Genomic DNA, 22,492 nt, shown 5'->3' with positions numbered 1-22,492 from the left:
AACAACCCGTCTTAATCTCCCTCTTTGCAAGACCAATTCCAAATAAAACTCATTTATCTACAGATCCACACACTCATTTAACTTAAATTATTACCATATTGATATTTTTATTTTATTGGCATAAGCTAAAAGTCGCTTACAATAATGCTTATCGCCAACTATTCCGCCTACCGAGATACTGCAGCGCCAAGGAAATGTTCCTGGAGGGACGAGTACACTCATAGGGAAGCTTATGGCGCAGACTACGCCAATGAAGTAACAAAATCATCACTGCCATGGTTGCCTGGATGGAGTCCCCTCTGATGGCCCTCTAGAGACGGGAGATGTGCAAATATCCCCCATAAACCGCTGTTCGCACTCATTTTTGTGTTTATATTTTATCTTTTTTCACTTAAATTTCGCTTTTTTGTGCCTGTCTGAATCACCTATGTTATTACCTACCTTATTATTATTTTTATTACTTATTACGTATATTATTTCAAATATGAAATGTATTGCATTGCACTACCTCTGCATACATTCTGGAATAAATTCTTATTATTATTATTTTAACTCGACTTTACGCCGCATAAAACAAAAACTCACTAACCAACATAACTCAAACTAGAAGTTCGATCCTTATATATTCCCGTCCTTTGCCTCTTAATTCTAATCCTATGTTTCCACCTCCTCCCTCCCCCCTTTATTTTCATACTTCGTAACTAAACAAGAAATTAATTTAAGAAATACCTCTATGACATTGTACACCTTACCATTAACTATTTATCAGTGGAAAGTTCATAATTAGCATAGTTAATTTTAATATTATTGTATGTTCAGTCACGCCGATTTGCTTTTGACAGGCCGTGTGCTGACCAATAGTACGGTCAGATTTTGAACTGTACGGTTTGGAATCACACACGTCAGCTATAATCACGGAGTGCCGTGAGCCGTACTATCGCATCGAAACGTTCGTCTTGTAAAACCAATGTGTGTACTATCGCCGGTTATTTATCGGAATAATCCCTTAAACGTATTTTATCGCAATTATCGCAATCCAATTCAACATAACGAGTGCTACCGTACAACGATCACCGTTCCAGTTCTGACAGATGATTCTCGAGATGTAGATTTCGTGCGCCACCCGGTAAGCTGACTGTGAATTAACCTTACAAATTGTGTACGCATTCGCCTGTCATTTATTTATACATTTTAGGAAAAGTTGACAGCAAATCTTTAATTATACAATGATACAATAATAATATAGTTAATTATGCCAATTATGAACTTTCCACTGATGAATAGTTAATGGTAAGGTGTACAATGTCATAGAGATGTTCTCTTAAATTAATTTCTTCTTTAGTTAGAAAATATTAAAATAAAGGAGGGTGAGGGGTGAGGAGGAGAAAATATAGGATAAGGATTAAGGACGGGAATATATAGGAATTGAACTTCTAGTTTGAGTTTTGTTGATTATTGAGTTTTTGTTTTATGTCGCGTAAAGTAGAGTTAAAAATGTCAATATGGTTGTCATAAGCCATAGGCGTTATCCATTCTTTATCTGTGTGGAATAGCCCTTTAAAATACGGCTATCCCAACCCTTGTTCGTTCTTCGAACATTGCATAATTACAGATTTTCCTAAAGAATATATTTTTAAAATTTAAAAAATAAAAGTATTCATATTATTATTCAAGAAGAAATGTGACAAAATACAGGACGCCACTGGTAAGTAGTTAATGCTGTAGATACGTAAGTATGAATCTAACTGTAATGTACCTAACTTATACGTACATACGCATACTAAAACTATGTTTGTGTATGTCAATTCGCCGTATACGAATAACATCGTAATTTGTTTCCTTATTAAGTATTCCAATCATAGAACTTAAAACATAAAAATATACTTACTATTGATTTGAAATTAACTCGTTGTATTATATTGATACTGGGACCTTTTAACTTGGTGCTAATTTTAAAACCGATTCTAAAACATTGGCGCTAGCAAAAAATGTCCAAAGAAGTGAAGCTAGCAGTCCACAGCGGAGTGCTGGTACCTACCCTGATGTATGGCAGTGAGGAATGGAACTGACAAAGGAATGATAAAGTAGATTGAATGCTGTAGAAATGTTATACCTTAGGCGAATCTGTGGTAAAATCACGTTGAGTAAGCTTAAGATTAAGAAATGGACGCTGAGATAGTTTGGGTGTGTAGAGCAAATTAACGAAGAAAGGTGTGTAAGGAGAATATTAAATTGAAAATGAGAATGGCAGAAGAAGTAGGTGACGCCCGAGGAAGACATGCCACGATTCCAGTCGGGCCAAGTCAATAGTATGAATAACAGAAGAGTATGTATGAGACGATATATGAATTTAATGAGGTAAGGAGTTGTTTCTCTCTGCTTTCTCCTGCGGAGAAACGGCATTGTTTCTGCTATCGTGGTACGAGAACACGCCGTCAGATGGAATGCAGGAAAACACTTCTTCTTGACATATAAATTTATTAATTCACAATATAATTGCAGAGGATCTTATTTTCCTCTGCTAAAACTTAAACTGAAAGAAATAAAGGTCTAGTTTCCTTTATTTTTCAGTTTTCCCTAGGTTTACATAAACCTAGTAATTATCTCACGACTGACTGCGTAGGTACGTCTGTACCTACCCGTTATAGCAACACTGCAATACTGTCCTTTTTCTGGGAGGTATCTGTATTTAAACTAAATTCTGAAGGACATTTTACCAAAATAAAGATGTTCCACCCGCTCGTTGGCAAACAACATTCTTAACATAAAATAAAATGCACTTAACTATTCTTAATGATAGAGACGTGATTTAAACAATACAAATATTTTAAAGGAATTATTTTAAGGGAGATGAAACTTTATTTGGGGCTTTTATTACTATGGGACAGGGGTGGGAAAGGTATTGGAAAATATTTTTAGGCATAATGGTTTAACTAGGGTCATCATAAAATAGATAACGAACAGCTCTATTTGAAAGCTGCCGCTGCTTGCAGTAAAATGTCACTAATTCTTGAATCATAAATGATACACAAACAAGACAATATCTTTATAAAAATACCAGGCCAAAGAATTGTTTTATTGTAGGGTCGAATCTGCAAATGTGGGAAGCTGCACTAACTTTATAAATACGAACTGTGAGAATTGGCCTGAAGGTTAAATTTTACTGAGCAATATGTAATAGTCGCATTCTGGAAGATACAGGCATGGTGGTTAATTAATTAGTTACAAAACCTTGAAATTAGAGATTTATTTTGAAACATTCCCGCTTGACATTTTGAAAGTATTTATGGGTATATTACGGCAAACTACAGGGTTTTTCAATAAGAGGTGTTATTTTGAATAGCCCGCTATTTCGGTAGATGTTATTTTTGAAGCTGTCATTTTTTTCGATTTTGTTCGTTAGTTAAGTTGTTAAAATAAATACTCATTATAAATACATTTTATTTATATTATAGATACATTTTTTACATCTTTTGTTTGAATCATACACTTTCACAGCTGGGTAGCTAGCTACCCCTAAAGCAGCTTTAAAAATCTGAAAAAAAATCGTGTAAGTTTTTAGGCGAACGGAAACATTTGGAAGAAAAATAAATGAATCGCTCTAATACACACACAAATACACTTCAATTTCTCTGAATACATCTTATTCTTTCCCTATAATATTTTAGATTATTTAAAAAACAATTTAAATTGAGAAATTATATGTACGACTTTGCAATTAACTGTGCCGCAGCCAAGTGGGGGAGTAGGAAGTACCCAAAATTACGATCCTCCTTATACAGGGTTTTCCAATGAGAGGTGTTATTTTGAATAGCCCGCTATTTCGGTAGATATTACTTTTGAAGCTGTCATTTTTTGACATTTGACAAGTAGAAACTACGCCATTCATAAAAATGGAACGATACACGCTTCAACAACGCATTGAAATCATTAAAATTCACTTGAGTGAATCAAATGCAAATCATATTGAGTGATGAGGCCCATTTCCACCTCGGTGGCTTCGTCAACAAGCAAAATTGTCGCATCTGGGGCTCGGAAAACCCAAGAGTTATTGTTGAAAAGCCTATCTATCCTCAACGTGTGACTGTTTGGTGCGGTTTACGGTCTTTCGGAGTCATTGCTTTATTTACTTTTTCGAAAATAAGGCTGGAGCAACAGTTACGGTGAATGGATTGCGCTATTGAGAGATGATTAATGATTTTTTATGGCCGGAATTGGATGGTATTGATCTGGACAACGTTTACTTTCAACAAGACGGCGCTACGTGCCACACAAGCAACGAAACCATTGATATTTTACGATTAAATATCAAAATAACACCTCTAATTGGAAAACCCTGTACTATGGAAAGAGTAAGAAAGAAAAGTAATAAAATTGTGAAAGGTTTAGCTGCAATTAACTGTCAATGTCTTTTTAAATAATGTCGTTCATTACTCATCAAAAATTTAACACCATCCGCCTGTTTTGATTTATGTAAGAAAAAAACATGGCCAAAAAGTGCCTTTTATTTTATTTTGTGGATGTTCATTTTATAAATAACTTAATCTGCCACATTATACAATAACATCGTAATCGAAAATGGATTCGTAAGTTGGAGATTTTTAACTTTAAAGCAGTTTTCATATGCCTTTACATTATTTTTTTCTGGGCTTATAAAAAGACTTGTCTAAAAAATACTCGATTATTTCAAAGGCCAAGATGTATTCTACCCGCAGTATTTAATTAAAGCATCTGAAACATTTCTAGGCGACCAAATTTTCAAACCAAAAACACATGATTTAGCATTACTACGTATGACATCGCCTTAACTTATTTTATTTTCGAAAAGTAAATGCGGACTGACAATGTATATTGAAGTTAGTATTTCAATGTTATTATTTATTGTTTCAATTTTATTTTTTCATATTCATATTTTTACGTAACTGTACAACGTTTGACGTTTCGGAATATCAATTCATAGATAATGCCTCCAGTGTTGCCAGCGTATGTCAACTTCTTATCAATTGCGTTATCGATATCGGTATGGGTATCAACAGCGCGACCGTGCTCGGGAAATCGGAATAAAATCATCGGTAGTTACGCCTATACATCCGATATTGTTAATTTATAGATTTCACTGTGCTAGATCCCTAGGGTTTATAAAGTAATATACCTAACTACATATTTATTTATTTGAGGAACATAAACAGTCTTAGTAATACAATATTCAAAAGAGGATAAAAAAAACAGACCAATTATTAATTTCACAGATAGATATTCAGAAACATAAAACTATCCTGTAAACTAGAATATTTAATAAAAATAGAAGAAAAAAAACAGAATAAAGCAGCAAATAAGAAAAATAATAATACGAATGTAAATTCAACAAACAAACGATAAACCTATAATATGCCTACAATAAACAGCAATAAAATAAATGTGATTATAACTATACTTAAATTGACTTGGGTTGGAACGGGAAAGGGGAGGAGAGGGATAAGAAAAAGTTGCCACGCAAGTAATATTAAAATATTAGGTACAATCAATTTAACAGTCGTGAATATGAGTTAGAATGTGATACAATGAAATTCTGTAGTGATAGTAACTAGCAGTGAATATGTCAGCACGAGTGTCTATATTTGCAAATTTATTATTATAGTAGTTACATGTCCTTTGCATAAATTCATTTTGATTGGAATTGGTATTGCATCTATCAATGTAGAAAAGGGTATTTTGTCTGCTGTATCGAATTTGCGCATGGAAATTTATTTTGTTCAGCAACTCCGGGCAGTCAACTTTTGAGTTAATAATTTTATACAAGAGCATCTGATCAGCGACAATCCTCCTGTTGAGTAGTTTCGTGATTCGAAAATGTTTCTCGATTTCGTCGTAAGAGTTGTATATGTTGAATGATTTAAAATTGATATGATATTTATATATATGATATTTGCGGCCCGTTCGCGAGCGGTAGAAACTCTCAGTAAAGACATGATGAAGGAGCATCATTCAAAATCGAAACGTTGCGCGTTGCTTGAAATGGCTGTAGCCGTATTTGATGACCAGATCTGAATAGTCAGATACTTCCAAACCTTTTCCATTCCCTTAACCTTCCCTACACAATTCCTAAAAGCCTCAAAACTTACAATATACCCCAAGTGGGGATGCTATAGTCTCACTGGCTCCGAACAATCTAGACTCGTGTGTGGAATTCACATTACAAAATCTAAAGTCATTAGACAATGCTGCTACATTCTCCAGTCTTGTTGATTAATTTAAGAAAATTTACTATACTATGTAATTAATTTGGGTTGCTGGTGAATGAGTGCGTGATTTTAAAATATATTCCAGTGTAATGCGTAAAATTATTCCAGCTCAATTACCTTTAAATTTTCTTGATTGGAACTGATAAATATAAATCTTATCACAGCGACAAAGCAGGTACCCAAATCATTTTATTGATTATAATAACTCACTAAGTATTTGAAATTTGTATTTCTTTTGTTTAAAATGTTTGACAGATGTCGTAAGTTAATAAGCAATCGAAATGTTAATTTCTTATTTTGAAAGGCAATGTTTCCGTGGCAAATAAATATCTTTTTAAATACTTTCAGTTTCACAAATCCCACAATTATAATATCCCGTGATTTTTAACGGGTCTGCGCTAGATCCATACTAAAAACAATGCGCATGAACTAGTGAATTAACCAAATATTGAATGCGAATCAGTTTGTGGTTTTATTGTGGACTGTAATCAATATTTGACACAACTATTGATAAGTGGTTAACAGTTAGAATTGGAAAGAGTTTCTGATTTACCCCTGATATTTAGTATACGTCTTGTTTCAAATCGATATTATAGGCTTTAGGGGCACTGCGGTGATCACTGCACAAGCATCCGTAATAGACTCGATTTAAATGTACTGAAGGAACATGTTCACTCGAAAGGTTTTCTTAACAGACTGGTGTTGTATAATAAACTGTTGTAATGTCACTGGTGTAGGTATGGAGGTAGTCCATACTGTCAGACAGGGACAGGTACTTGGGTGGAGGAATGCAGGAACATATTATGTTAAAGGGAGATGCATGTAGTTGCGTCAACAACCGTTCTACCTTTATATTACAATTACAAAAGATAGTAAATTGAAAAATTTAACCACATTAAAAAACAAACTATTTCAACATGATTTTTTTTCAAATAAAAAGCAAATTGGCAATATTACCTTTAAAGGACCACTAATGACTTTTAAATTACACCAACATACGTTTTCTTGTGGTTTTGTTGAGTTTTGGTGATCTATTTTCCGTAACCCCTGCGTAATACGCTTTCACAATGAAAATTCGTTTGCGCCTCACATAAATTAATCAACGTGTCCAATAAATCTATACTTAAAGGCCTTTCACACCAACGACACAATTCTCGTAGGAAGTAATAAATATTTTAAGGTTGGATGTTTCACAGAAATTTAAATAATATAACATTGTCGTCAAATGGCTAATCGAAGCCATTTTTCTTTTATTTTAAAGATTCTCGGTAAACATCGATTATAGTTCTGTTTCAGCTATTGAACAAATTGTGACGTTGTTATCTTGATAAACGATCACAATTTAATGGTAAGCTGAAACATGCCTAGAATATGAGTTTAACGAGAATTGATTATCCATTTTATATTTAAATTTCAGTAAAACTAAAAAATGGGAATTTAGAAATTCAAATTAAATTTAGAAATATGAATTTAATTAAGATTTTCAAATTAAATTTATAAATTGAAATTAAATTTAGAAAGTAAAGATTAATTTAATTTAAAAATATAAACTCATTTTAGAAATTTGTATTAAATTTAGAAAATCAAATTAAATTTAGAAATATAAATTAAATTTAGAAATTCACATTCAATTTATAAACACAAATTAAATTAAGAAGGGAAAGTATAATTTAATTTAGAAATTTTAACTCATTTAAAAAAAATTATTAAATTTAGAAATTAAAATTAAATTTAAAAATGTAAATTAAATTAAGAAATTCAAATTAAATTTACAAATTCAAATTAAATATAGATGGTAAAGTTTAATTTAATTTAGAATTTATAACTCATTTTAGAAATTTTATTAAATTTAGAAATACAAATTAAATTTAGTAATTCAAATTAAATTTATAAATTCAATTTAAATTTACAAAGTAAAATTTAATTTAATTCAAAAATTTTAACTGATTTTATAAATTTGAATTGAATTTAGTCGATGTGAGCGTTTGTTCGTTGGCGATCTGCAGTCGTGCTCTGGAACGAAAACAAGTTTCTGACATAATCGACAAAAATATTTATCGATGTGTTCGTGCCATTTGGCCCAGGGGCTAACGTAAAAACCAATATCAACATAGACTTATTGGTTAAAAGGATACCTGTTTTTACGTTTTTTCGTTCATCCACTTCGTATTTTATAATCTTCAATGTAATCCCTTTCAATAAATTTAAAAACGTAGCTAGTACGTAATCCATTATAAAAACACGCGTATTCACCACAAAAGCATTACGTGATGAAAATATGAACCATAAATAAATACCAATTTTACAAATATGTAAATATATTATGTTTCCTCTCTGAACTTTGTGCTAAATGTTTTTTTTTTCTTTTTAGGTTATAACCCTGACAATGGCGAGTCGATAGGATACAGGGAAAATGGAAAAGCGTGGAGGAAAAGTGATCCCGATATGAAAATTAAGAAACTGGTGGAAGAAAAAACTTTATACTTTTTCAATAGTTGTAAAATTACTTTGTAGCGTCATTTTGATTATATGAAATACTTTATTTACACTACTTTAAATTAATAATAATCTACATGTTTCCAAGCCAATGGCTTGTTCTTCGGGATAATTAAAATTAACTGAAATGAAACGCTATGTTTACACCACTTTTAATTAACTATAACAAAAAACCATAATTTTATAATATAATAAAAAGACAGGATGTAAATAAAACACGTCGGAAAAACACTATTTTATGGACTTTTTATAATTTATACAGCTCGCAATTGAAAATTTCCACTCTTGATACCATGTTATTGTAATTATCACATAGTCTGTTCAGGCAAAAGATTTTGTTTACACTTCGATAGGACAGAAGAGCGTGTGGAGCGCGCAGGTACAATAAATTTAATCCTTCATATTTCACTACACCTTCTTCTAACCGATTTTTTATTTATAAACTGGTTACTACACTTATTATATTTTATTTAATCAATTAATAAATCTACATTTAAAATGTATATTTTTAGCATAAACTTTACGATGTCGTAAGTTTACTAACTGTGTTCATTAGAAAGGTAAATATTTTCTGATCGTCTCTAAAATTGATAATGTTTGTTTTTGATGGGCAAAGTTATGGAAATAAATACTTTCACCTTCAAACTTCCTTAATAATTATTTTACTTCATTAATTATTATTTTATTATTATAAACCGTGATATTTCACAGGCCTGCGCTAGTTCATCTCTAAATAATACCCGTCTGTTTGTGCGCTTAGTTCTTCTAAACTACCCAACAGATTTTGATAAGATTTTCATTATAATTTAGAAAATTTCTTCTGGAAGGTTTACATATATAATACTTGCATATCGTGTTTATAGAAAGTAGATAAAATTCGATGTTTTATAATCATGTCGTAAAAATATGTTTTCGGGCACTACATTGTTAACGCTGGCTAAACCTTATGAGATATACCAAAATAATGTACTACGGAATTGTATATCTTAAAAAGGCCTACAGAAAATTCCACCATGGTATATGTCTGTCTCCTATGGATAACCCCCAACAACGTCAGCTAGTTATAATATAATAATAAAGACGCTTTTTGTTAAGATGGATAACGGTTTTAGTTGCAAAACCAAGTCCCAGTCGCACGACAGTAACCAAAAACAGATTTGCAAGCCTGACCTTTTGAGAAAACGTATTTTTTTGTGCTTTATCTAAATTCACATCCATTATTCTAAATATACCCAACCATGGACCACAAAAAAACCACTGTATTCCCCGGTACATTTTATAAACTCCAAACACAAAATAATAATATGTTCGCAGCGCAATATACAGGGTGTTATGGGTTGTATTTGATTTACTTTAACCAGTGATTCCTGACTTGAAAGTCACGCACTCTGCACGGAGATGACTTAGGTACACATAAAAAATAGTGTTATTTAAAAATCTGGTCAAATTATTCGTTCTATTAAAAACAGGACTGCAGGCCTTTAACGAATAATTTGACAGAGTTCCTAACAAAGTATAAGTTAAAAGCGAATGTTTTATGAGGACGACAGAACACGTGTTCATACAAATACTGATATGTCATATGGCTATCAAGATATTTATTAAGGCGATGCACTACGTCGTGTAATATTTTAAATTGAACCGTTATCAATAACAACTCATAAGTTTTAAATTACCGCTTAACACCATCCGCCTGTATTGATTTATGCAAGAAAAAAACATGGTCAAAAAGTGCCTTCTATTTTATTTTGTGGATTTTCAGGCATAAATATTTGATTTTTTTCCGATCATTTTATAAATAACTAAATTTGCCACATTATACAATAAAATCATAACCGAAAATGGGTTCGTAAGTAGGAAATTTTGAACTTAAGCAGTTTTCATAGGCTTTATACATTATTTTTTTCTGGGCTTATAAAAAGACTTATCTAAAAAATACTCGATTATTTCAAAGGCCAAGATGTATTCTACTCGCAGTATTTAATTAAAGCATCTGAAACATTTTTAGGCGACCAAATTTTCAAACCAAAAATACATGGTTTTGCATTACTACGTATGGCATAGCCTTATGAAAAGAACATACGTTCTCGATATATTCTGAATGACCAATATTTTATCAGGAAATTGGCATGCTATCACTTTTTTAACTAGATTATTTTTCTGCATATTGTCACTCAACTGAGTAAACACCTTATTCCTCACACCGACCCTAACTGTCCAATACCTCCTCACTAGGTATTCCTGTTCCGAGGCGGACTGTAGTTTGTTGTATTTGTGTTGATCATGATTTCCTCATCTTCTAATTTGTTGGTTCCCACAAAATATAAAATAAATTAAGCAAAAAGTATTTATGTTTGTTGTCTGTAGGTTGCGTTGGGGTTACTTTATAAATTTAATGATTTCCTCATCTTCATGTTTAGTTAGCCATAATTTGATGTCTTTTTTAAACTTTTCTCTATCCTTGGTGTTTTTGATTTCAATAGGAAGGGCATTATATAATTTTATAGCATGGAAATAGTGGTTCTTCTGGCCGAAAGATGTATTTAATTTTGGAATGTTTAGTAGATTTGAGGATTTCGTTCTTGTAGTGTAGGTGTGTTGTTCAGCAAGGTGTTCATATTTTTCTTTAAAATTGAGTAGTGCATTTTTCGAGTACAGTTTTATAATGCTGAATATGTTAAATTTTTTAAAAATTTCTTTTGATGGAGTCCTTATGGGTACTTTCAGGATTATTTTGCGTTAATAATTAATTAATTGGATTGGATAAGCATTTGATTTTTTATTTTTTGTATATACTTATGCTATTATCCATGTACTATGTTACACTTACATACATAAATTGTCAATTTCCTCTGTACTTTCAGGATTATTTTTATTATTACTTTTTGTATATCTAAGTAATATCGTATAATCTAAGAGATAAATTGAAGGTTTTCCTATTGTTTCGCTTGAGTAGAATACAAATAAAAAAGAAAGTTACTCAGTAAAAAATATAAATGTAAACTACTAAATAAAATATTATTTCAATAGAACTGTATGAACGCGTAAACGAAACTACTTAAAAAAAATACAGTATTATAGCTGAGATTATCTGTGACAGTTTCACTTGATTAACTTTTTTGCTTTCTTATAAAATCATTTACAAAATAAATAAATACCAGTTTTGTGCTTGAAATCGAACGTTTCTAGACTCCGTTTGTCAGGCGATTTTAATGCCTATTACCTGCAATATAAGGTATAACAAGAATAAACACATTTTTGGCTTGTAGCTTCCTATTAAAGTACGTCCCTTAAAACTCTGCAGGGCGGCTTGAGCCAAACGGCACATGGCGCGAATAAAATTTATACTTTTGGTTAGCGTCATTTTAATGAAAAATAATCTCAAGGGCGATACGTTAGTACTGTTAGGTTAGGTCAGGTTAGGTTATTAGGTGTTAGGTATTATCAGCGCCATGGCAATTCGGCGCTCGGAGCGGCCTGTTCCAATTGCGCCAGCGTGGGGTTGGCCCTGACACCCTGTATACTATGGATGGAGTGAGTATTTTTCTCATTTAGGGAAGGGCTGTAACAATCCCTTTAGGATTAGGGCAGCAGAGAGTAAAGGAGGTCCCGGCTTTGGGGTTAGTGGGGTGGAATTAGTAGGGTAGGGCGTAGGCAGTGATGTCACCAAATAACCGCAAAAACGGGTTTCCAATTATCAAAATAATCCAACAGATCATCGATGCACGGTGAACACTAAATCATTATTTATTTCAAATTAACCGCAAAAGTGCCATTTGCATTCATGAAAGTTATTGGCAGTAAAATAATAATTTTCTAATAATCAACGGGTTCAATAAGTTTACAACAAAAAGAATACACATTAATAATAAGTTATTAAAAAACATAAAGAAGAAACAAAAAACTGTTATTCAGTGATCTCATTAGTATAAGCACTGCTAAAATCAGTACCGATTTGTATTTCGATAAAGGCATATAAAACATCAGCTAACATAGCATACGAGTTACCAGTGGTGTGTATTTTTCAGAATTGCTTGCTTCAGCTTGATTCCGAACACTTGGGAGCAGTTGGGACACTTGCGCTGTATTCACGGTATTCAAAAAACTAACAACGCTAAAAGATAAACATGTAGAGGTACGCCACTACTTGACTCGAACGTTATTCTAGAAGTTTCCAAACAAGCTTCTTGGATTTTCTTTTATTTTTTTAATATTTGTTTCTGTAGCAACTGGAATGTTCGAGAATGTTTTATTTCCACCTAGATAAGCGACAACGTGAACGAAATGGTCAGTGCAGTACCAGCAACCGCGACATCGAGATCGAATTATTTTTCCTACGTGACGCGCTTCGGAACATTCTCGAACCTTCCTTTCGTAAATCATTTTGTTGTATTTTCTACATTTATTATTGTTTTTGGGTGTATTATTAAAAACCGCTTCAGCCAAATTACGTAGTTATTTATTAATAAAAAGAATACCGAACATAACTACATATATAACTCAACTGCTCTCAACCGCCTGGAGCCAGTGAGACCATAGTGAGGTTGAAGGGAAAAAAGATGGATAAGACGAAGGCTGGGGAGTACCTAGATATTGAGATCTGATCAAAAAACACGGCTAAAGCCATTTAAGCAACGTTTCAATTCTGAATTATGGTCTTACACCAGGGCGAATCTGAGAGTGTCTTCCACTTTGGAACGGGTCGCAAGTTAACTATATAGGGTATATCGGCACGTACCCGACAAACTTTAACCAGCTATTCCTTAGCACATTTGGGGTAAAAAATGTTATGGGCACTTTGCTGTCCGGTAACATTGTTTTTCAATTAAAAACAAAAAAAAAATATCCACACTCCGTCACTGTCATTGGAATTGTTTCTCGTGTTCAACAGCTGTTATTAGCAAGTGTGTCAAAAAGTGTCCTCGCTCTTTCGTACACACTAAATAAAAATAGTTAAAAATGAGACGAATGGTGCCGTGCCATTTCGTTGTGATTGTAAAAGCGCGCCAACGTAGGTACGTAGGTACGTACATTATTCAACGAAACTCGAACAACATTGGTGACATGTGGTGAAAATATGAATGGTAAATTTTTTATTATAAAAAAATGTTACCGGACAGCAAAGTGCCCATAACATGTTTTACTCCAAATGTGCTAAGGAATAGCTGGTTAAAGTTTGTCGGGTACGTGCCGATATACCCTGTATATATTTCAATCAATTAATTGTAAAATAATACAAAATCATCAATTAAAAATTGATTTGCGCACGCCCGGATTTCGAACAAGTGACCTTTAGATTGCTAGTCGAGAGCCTCAAAATAAAAAGCGATTGATTAAGGGATTATTATATGCAACGCGCTGTAATGCTCTTTTCCAACCGCGTATAGGAAGAAAGAAGAGTAGATGCAGGTAACTCCGTGGAGGACTGAACGCAGTTGGTGCTTATAAAAAATTGTCCGAATAAACGAAGCTAGCAGTACACAATGGAGTGCTGGTACCTACCCTAATGTATGGAAATGAGGCATGGAACTAGCAGAGAAAGGATTTTTTTTTATAGTGAATACCTCACAAGAGTCCCAACTGCTCCCGTCTGGAGCCAGTGAGACTATGGCATCCCCAATTGGGGGATGTTGTGAGGCTGAAGGTAAGTGGGGAAGGGAAAGAGGAAGGTGGGGAAGTACCTGGCTATTCATATCTAGTCACTAAACACGGCTAAAGCCATTTGGAGCAACGTTTCAATTCTGAATGGTGGTCTTACACCAGGGCGATACTGGTAGTATCTTCCACTCTGGAACGTGCCGCAAATACACTATATATTATTTTAATTAATTAATTGTGAAATAACACAAATTAATCAAATAAAATTTATTTGCGCACGCCGGGTTCGAACCCGCGACCTTCGGAATGGCAGTCCAATGCGTTACCACTGGACTATGCCGGCCGTCAAAGGATGAAAGTAGACTGAATGCTTTAAAAATGGGATCCCTGATGCGTATGTGTGGTAAAACCATGAGAAATGTGGAGATCGCTTAAATGGTTTGGGCATGTAGAGTAAATGAGCGAAGAAAGGAGTGTTAGTATAATATATGACGCAAATGTAAATGGTAGCAGAAGTCGGGTACGCCCGAGGAAAACATGGCACGATCAAGTGATCAGATACTTGAGTCGGGCCATGTCAAGAGTCAGAATAATAGAAGAGTATGTATAAATGTGAATGAGGCAAGGAGTGTGTGCCAAGACCGATTTGGACGGCGGTTCGTCCTCACTGCTTACCCCTGCGGGGAAACGGCTTGATCGTTAGTTAGTTAGTCAGTTATTGGTTTAGGATCTGCCTCATACACTCACATGAAGCAGCTCGTTAAATAACAATAATTAAAAATTAAAATAATCCTGAAAGTATACATAAGAACTATCGAAATAAATTTGTAAAAACTTTAATGATTTTAGTATTATAAAAACTTTACTCAAAAAATGTTTTGCTCAAATTTAAAGGAAAAAAATGAGTACCCTACTCACCAACAAACCTACATTACAATATTATATTTTGATCAGAAAAACCATAATTTCCATGCTTCCAAACTATATAATACCCTTCCAAATAAAATGAAAAAAACCATGGACAAAAAATAAAATCGTCATCAAAAAATGACTAAACATTAAGATGAGGAAATCATTAAAATTTTGAATTACCGTCAACACAACTTTTTTGATCAAATCAACGTACATGAATATGAGGAAAACGTGATATAACACCCATACAACAACCTATAGTCCGCCTTGGAACAGGAATACCTAGTGAGGAGGACTGTGAATAAACTACTTTCCTCATTTTCAACGTACATGAATATGAGGAAAACATGATGTAACACCCATACAACAACCTACAATCCGCCTCGGAACAGGAATACCTACTTTCCTCATTTTCAACGTACATGAATATGAGGAAAACATGACGTAACACCCATACAACAACCTACAATTCGCCTCAGAACAGGAATACCTAGTGAGGAGGACTGTGAAGAAACTACTTTCCTCATTTTCAACGTACATGAATATGAGGAAAACATGATGTAACACCCATACAACAACCCACAGTCAGCCTCGGAACAGGAATACCTAGTGAGGAGGACTATGAATAAACTACTTTCCTCATTTTCAACGCACATGAAGATAAGGAAAACGTGATGTAATACCCATACAACAGCTTAACGTCCGCCTAGGAACAGTAATACCTAATGAGGGGGACTGTGAATAAACGAATTTCGTATTTTTTAAATATTCGTTAATAAAGATGTGTCACTGTGTTCGTACACGCTAATCTCCGAAAGCTCCCAACCGATTTCAACGAAATTTTGTGAAATGAGTATGGTTGATTCCAGCTTAAAATATAGGATAGTTTTGTGAAATGAGTATGGTTGATTCCAGCTTAAAATATAGGATAGTTTTGTGAAATGAGTATGGTTGATTCCAGCTTAAAATATAGGATAGTTTTGTGAAATGAGTATGGTTGATTCCAGCTTAAAATATAGGATAGTTTTGGACCCGATAGGTGGCGCTGTTGTCGAGATTTTTCAAAATTACGAGAAAAAATACATAAAACCACAAATTTTAACTTTCCTACATAGAAGGCGGTCTGTGGCAGGACAACGTCTTATACAGGGTTTTCCAGTGAGAGATGTTATTTTGATATTCAATCGTAAAAGATCAATGGTTTCGTTGCTTGTGTGGCACGTAGCGCCGTCTTATTGAAACCAAACGTTGTCCAGATCAATACCATCCAATTCCGGCCATAAAAAATCATTAATCATCTCTCGATAGCGCAATCCATTCACCGTAACTGTTGCTCCAGCCTCATTTTCGAAAAAGTAAAGTCCAATGACTCCGCCAGACCATAAACCGCACCAAACAGTCATACGTTGAGGATAGAGAGGCTTTTCAACAATAACTCTCGGGTTTTCCGAGCCCCAGATGCGAAAAATTTGCTTGTTGACGAAGCCACCGAGGTGGAAATGGGCCTCATCACTCAAGATGATTTGCATTTGATTCACTCAAGTGAATTTTAATAATATCAATGCATTGTTGAAGCGTGTATCAGCTTCAAAAGTAACATCTACCATCTGCAAAACTGCAACATACCGTTCAAACCACCTTTAACTCTTTGGTGTATACTTAATGCATGCCGTTTTAGAATTATCAAGTTCACGGTAATATATTTTATCGAGTGGCATCACCTTTTTTTCTTTCGCGAATGTCAAATGTCATTTTTTCATTAACGAAGTGAAGATTCTCGAAAATTGGTTGGAGGTTAGAATTACAGTTTTGTTTTGATGTTATTATTTTGATTTTCTAAGGTAAGTAGATACAATAATACAATACTTATATGTAATAACTCGTATTTTTCCGGTACACTTATTAGTTTTGAGAATTTTTTTTAGGTTTTTTATTTTTTTTTCATACGTAAATTATTCATATTAATTTTTATTAAATACATGGTGTTGTAAACCTGCAACAATTTTTTGTAATCAAAAATCAAAAATTTACAAAAAAATAAATTCTTTATATTTCCTTGTATATGCATGTAAATATCTACAAAATATATTTTTTTCCAGAAAAATAAATAAATCATGCATTTAAGGGAAAACAAAATATCTCTGCACCGTAATGAGATATGGAGTGGAATTAAAGTCAATGTAATGTAGTTTTTTAACAGTAACATTGTGGTATACAGTTGTGAATGGTGGAAGAAGTTGGAGGTGCCTGAGAAAGACATTAGCAATATCGAAGCATTCCGGGAGATCCACTATAATGTATATGATTTTTTTTTATTGTATTATGTGAAGTTTCCGCCCTTTTAATTTAAATTCTATGACTATCAAATTCACAATCAAGTCTGCCCTATATCCCATAACAGCGGCGTAGAACGTTCCGCAAAACGATGATTGTCCGTAAATAAAACACGCCATACTCACTGTTCGATGGGGTGGCGAAAACTTGGGGTGACATTACACTGTTTGGAAGTCCACACGCAAGGGTTTATTTGGGATGTAATTTAACTTTAGTTTACTTAAATTATAGTAGTTGTAACTTTAGTTTTAAATTTTAATAACTAACTCACCATCACGCTCTGACTTAGAATACACTTCTTGCTTCATTCATATTCATACATCGTCTCACTGTTTTTCTATTCTGTATTATTATTATTCTGTGGCTCGGGCATCTTTGACTTTTTCCACCATACAATACTGTATACCACAATGTTACTGTTAAAAAAAACTACATAAAACTACCAATTAAACATCTTTAAACACAACTGACACTAATAACAACAAACTTTGAAATTTTCAACGATATCGGTCGACTATTTTTCAAGTTTTGTGAGCACAAAAATACGCAAGCTAAATTTGTACGTATTAAGGCGATCCACTACATCGTGTAGTATTTTAAATTGAGCTGCTATCATTAACAACCCTTACATAGATGGCGATAAGGTTTCAATTCCAGCTTAACACTATCCGCCTGTTTTGATTTATGCATGAAAAAAACATGGCCAAAAAGTGCCTTTTATATTATTTTGTGGATTTTCAGGCATAAATATTTAATTTTTTTTCGATCATTTTATAAATAATTTAATTTGCCACATTATACAATGGCCAAAATTTGCCTTTTATTTTATTTTGTGGATGTTCAGGCACAAATATTTAAATGTTTTTCGATCATTTTATGAATAATTTAATTTTCCACATTATACAATAAAACCATAACCGAAAATGGGTTCGTAAGTAGGAGATTTTGAACTTTAAAGGAGTTTTCATAGGCCCTTACATTATTTTTTCTGGGCTTATAAATGGACTGGACTTATCTAAAAAATACTCGATTATTTCAAAGGCCAAGATGTATTCTACTCGCAGTATTTAATTAAAGCATCTGAAACATTTCTAGGCGACCAAATTTTGAAACCAAAAATACATGATTTTGCATTACTACGTATGGCACCCCCTCTGACTTTCCCGCTCGAATGCTAGGACAAGATCATCTAGACCACAGGTCCTCAAACTTATTTCAACCACCGTCCACTTTGAGATTAAAAAAAAATAGTGCCCCATATTTTTAACTTACCTTTCGTCTACCAATTAAACATCTTTAAACACTACTGGCACTAATAACAACATACTTTGAAATTTTCAACGATATCGGTCGACTACTTTTCAAGTTTTGTGAGCACAAAAATACGCAAGCTGAATTTGTACGTATTAAGATTATTCCCTCTGACTTTCTCGCTCGAATGCTAGGACTAGAACATCTAGACCACAGGTCCTCAAACTTATTTCAACCTTTCAAACTTAGAGATTAAAAAAAATAGTGCCCCATATTTTTTAACTTACCTTTTTACATTACCACCTGTTGCGTATCTTAAGGCGATGCCATACGTAGTAATGCAAAATCATGTGTTTTTGGTTTGAAAATTTGGTCGCCTAGAAATGTTTCAGATGCTTTAATTAAATACTGCGAGTAGAATACATCTTGGCCTTTGAAATAATCGAGTATTTTTTAGATAAGTCTTTTTATAAGCCCACAAAAAAATAATGTATAAGGCCTATGAAAACTGCTTTAAAGATCAAAATCTCCTACTTACAAACCCATTTTCGGTTATCATTTTATTGTATAATGTGGAAAATTAAATTATTTATAAAATGATCGGAAAAAATTAAATATTTATTCTTGAACATCCACAAAATAAAATAAAAGGCACTTTTTGGCCATGTTTTTTTCTTGAATAAATCAAAACGGGCGGATGGTGTTAAGCGGGAATTTAAACCTTATCGCCATTTACGTAAGGGTTGTTATTGATAGCGGCTCAATTTAAAATATTACACGATGTAGTGCATCGCCTTAAACAGTTATTGCAAATATAATTTTAAACATGCATTATTATCTCGATAGTATAGATAGGTGTTTCTCGTATCCTATTTCTGATATCTAAGAATGTTTTAATGAGACCAAATAGACGAGTAAGATTATACTGTCAATTCATGCAGGGCTGTAAAAATCACGTTGTTTAACAAAAAATTGTTTGAACTTGATTGCCACAAACACGGCTAGAACTGAAGGTGGATAGTACGATACAGTTTACCATACAAACTTTGAGGAATCAATGACGGTGATAGAAAAGATATAATTTCATTACATCATCAACGGTCGGTGGCCGAGTTGACATAGCGTTTGGATTCCACCCAGATGTCGTGTGTTCAATCCCTCGGCTGGCTGAGTCCTCCATCACAACACAAGCAACATTTTCCGCTTACTGTGGTGGTAGTAGGAGATTTTCAAATATTGTGAGGTTATTCGTAACCCGTGAATGTTTGTCTTTCTTTATAAATAAAAAAATCTATTATTTGTGTTTTAGTTCATTTAAAAACTAACTAACAAAGTGGCGAATACCCAGTTTTCTTATAAGAAAATGAGTGTTATGAGGAAGTAAAACTAACTATTATTGTTTAATTCAGCTAGATTTCGTCGGATTTTTTAAATTAAAATTTGTCTGCCATCGCCCCTCTAGATTTCCTCAACGCCCCCTAATTTTCTATAAGCCTTCTACTGCCTCCCTGAAAGCCTCCAGCGCCCACAAGGAGACGTTATCGCCCACTTTGAGAAAGACTGGTCTAGACGTTTGGAGAAATATTGCAATGGTGTTAGTTGTTAACGTACACATTTTTGTGTGGAGTTTTTAATAGTAATAATTGACAGTAATTCCCAAAGAATGTCCGCCATCTTAAGCTGAAAAATAAAAACCACATGAAAACTATACGAAAAAAAGCACCGTGTAAAACTCTCATTAGGTTGAGGTGTTTGTGAAATTCAAATAATTTATTTATATATTTTTTAGTAATCTCCATAAAACGGTTATTCAGCAATATGTTAAGGAGAAGATCACAAATTTGAGGTAAGTATAAAAGGTCATGGGAGCAGTTTTATTATTTTGTGACGTACATCAAATGTCTGTAAGTGACGTTGAAAATGTCAATGGTCAATGCAGAACTGTTAAGAGAATGCTACAAGCCAAAAATGTGTATATACTTGATATACCTTATATTGTATGTAATAGGCATTAAAATCGCCTGACAAACGGAGTCTAGAAACGTTCGATTTCAAGCACAAAACTTGTTTTTATTTATTTTGTAAATAATTTTATAAGAAAGCAAAAAAGTTAATGAAGCGAAAATGTCACAGAGAATCTTTGCTATAATTCTGTATTTTTTCAAGTTGTTTTCTTTACGCGTTCATACATTTCTATTGCAAAAATATATTTTTTTAGTAGTTTACATTTATGTTTTTTATTGAGTAATTTATTTTTTATTTGTATTCTACTCAAGCGAAACGATAGGAAAATCTTCAATTTATCTAAAGCATATTTTTTGGTATTCATAATGTTCACCAATTCGTAATAAAGATTAATCAAAATAGTGATTTAGCATTAAGCTTCGCCTTAAGAACAAGGACGGATATAGGAATGGATAGTACGTATATTCTCTCATATATAAGTAATGCATTAACCTTTTTTGTACTTTTCTATTTTTAGAATATGTTTTTTTCAACGTTGAAGCTGTATTCCTAGTTACTGCGAACAAGGGCTTCAAATATTACGTTCTGCGTATTGTGATTCCGTTAGTAGATCTCGCATTACGAAGAACACGTAACAAATGTAATTGCAAAAACTTTTTTAGATTTGAAAGGTCTTTGTTAAACGCCATGCATGTATATTGCATACACAATATTTAAGCATAACTGTTATGCTGTTGTGCTTGTCTGCTGATTACAATTTGGGATCTTTTGAAACGTAAAAAAAAGTGAACCTATAGTTAAAATATTTGAAAATCTCTTGCGATTAACCGTCTTTTTCTCGCTACTACTGATGTAGACCTCCCTTCCAATATTAAAACACCGCTTTACGACATACGCAGTGGAGGTATGTACATTTAAATTGGCTTGCCTCCAAGAATCGAATTTTCCTAGTCATAGGTACGTTACTGCTTTTCGTACCTGACTTGGCAAATACTCAATTTGAAGGAACAGCCAATGAGGGTTTTAAAAAAAACTTGCATTCTTTTTTAACGACATACGATAATATCCAATTTTTATGAGAATATCACCCAAGAGTTCCTACTGCTTCCAAACGTCTGGCACCCGCGGGAATATGGCCTTCCCAAATGGAGAATGTAGTGAGGCTGAAGGTAGTGGGAGGAGAAAGAGAAGAGAAGAAGTAGGTTTGGTCACTAAACACGGCTAAAGCCACTCCGAGTAGCTTTTCGCGTCAGAATGGTGGTAATTCAACAAGGCGAAGACAAAGGTATCTTCCACTCTATTACAGACTACTTTAAAAATCATGGGATGTAATTGTAATTTGACTTGTGTCTATGGAATCACGAAAAATGCTTCACATTTCAAATATAGAATAAAAATAATTGTCTTGTAAAATAACCTATTGTTGGTAAGTACTTTATCGCTAGTATAAATTTGAAAAGATATTTTAGAAATAAGTTAAGACACACATCAGTTGCGATTTTGAAAATTGATGATAATATCGATTTAAAAATACATAAATAAGTGGGTAGGTAGGTACTATGAAGCAGTTGCGTTCAATAACTTATTATTCAGATTTAAAATAACCTAACCTTACTAACTAACCATAAAGCCATTTCGCCGCAGGCTCTTTCATGCATCGTCTCATATATTATACTTTGGTCCTACTCCTCTGT

At 33.3% G+C, this 22,492-nt stretch overlaps 1 protein-coding gene across 7 annotated transcripts in view; it reads right to left on the bottom strand.

Moving 5' to 3' along the window:
* The window catches only part of LOC149409872 (uncharacterized), a 188,642-nt gene that overhangs the window by 164,035 nt on the left and 2,115 nt on the right, over positions 1-22,492 (bottom strand). The window lies entirely within an intron of this gene.

Source organism: Hesperophylax consimilis, chromosome 29, assembly GCF_061612785.1.
Source record: "Hesperophylax consimilis isolate HC1 chromosome 29, BYU_Hcon_1.0, whole genome shotgun sequence".
Lineage (NCBI taxonomy): Eukaryota > Metazoa > Arthropoda > Insecta > Trichoptera > Limnephilidae > Hesperophylax > Hesperophylax consimilis.
This window is presented reverse-complemented; position numbering and strand designations above follow the sequence as displayed.